This window comes from Micrasema longulum, unplaced genomic scaffold, assembly GCF_059751315.1.
Source record: "Micrasema longulum isolate JH-2025_06_02 unplaced genomic scaffold, ASM5975131v1 h1tg001110l, whole genome shotgun sequence".
NCBI lineage: Eukaryota > Metazoa > Arthropoda > Insecta > Trichoptera > Brachycentridae > Micrasema > Micrasema longulum.
The window spans coordinates 42,967-44,268 of record NW_028278298.1 but is presented as its reverse complement, the minus strand read 5'-3'; positions in this window follow the sequence as shown (position 1 = coordinate 44,268).

The window sequence follows — 1,302 nt, the reverse complement described above, 5'->3', positions numbered from 1 at the left end:
AAGACAAAAAATTACGTTGTAAGACGCGCTTTTTTATTTTTTTGTTGTTTTTTTTACAATCAAATGGATCAATAAGGGGAAATTTCACGAGAAAAACGTATAAGTGGAGAGTTCTGGGCATAGTTCGTACGAACTGCTGGCACATGAAATAGAGAGCTCGACGCGTGACGGGTGCGGTAGCCGGGGACATTTAATGATAACTCCGACAAAAGAGCCGGACTTATTCGTCTAAGAGATCGCATTTCAACCGCGTTCTCGGCTTTCATCCTTCCTCTGCCAGAAAGACATTCGTGTATTTTGTTTGTATTATTTTAGGACTAAATAAAAAATAAAAATACTTAAAAATTAAAGAAAATTTACACAAAAAGACTTACAAAAAAAGTCCAGATCTTGTCTCACACAATCTGGACATTGGTGCATCCACGCCATAGTTTGTGCTGTGCTGATCAAGAAATAGCACATTACCATAAAAAAACTTTTTTTTATATAACCGCCACGCTTCCTCATTCACCCTGTAAGTTTATGGTGCCGTGAGGATTTTTACGATCGTGTGAAATGGGCCAATATCGAATTACTTGAAATTTGATCTGGCAAGAATTTCATTAAAAAAAACTTAAAATATGATACCGTAAATTAGCAGCGCGTACTGAGAAATCGACCGGGCTGAATCCGTTCAAGTTTTAATTAATTTTTTTACAAAAATACCTTGTAGTTATTTTCAAATTGTTTTTACGGCTCACGCAAAATAACTTGAAGGTATTCTATGAAATATACAGTATCAGATACAAAGGTCCTTAGCATAGGCAAATTGTAACGAAGGAACACGAAGGTGTTTACGATCGTCAATCCGATCGTATTTATTACATTTTTTTAATCCTTAATGAAGGCGCAAAGGGCAATGGATTGGCACATCAAATCCAATGTAAATCGATCATCTGAATAACCACAAAGTTAGCGCTTCAAATATAAAATTTAAATAAGAAAATAATCATTCATTTATAAACTGGGTCAAAAAAAAAAATGACAATGTTTTCTTTTCACGATATTTTTTTTAACTGCATTCGTATTTTTTCGTAATTTAATTATCTTACTTTGATTGAATAATTTTTCAACTAAAACATTGTTGAATTACTACCTGGTAAAAGAAGAAGTATAAAAATTGGAAAATTGTTTTCAGGCGTTGCCTAGTGGGTGATTTGGTTCAGCCGGATGAATCTCACCCCCGTGATAAAGGTTTCGGCTCTTTTACTTCACAAAAGTCAACAGATGGAAGAGTTGAAGAAATGTGGATGTTCAAACATG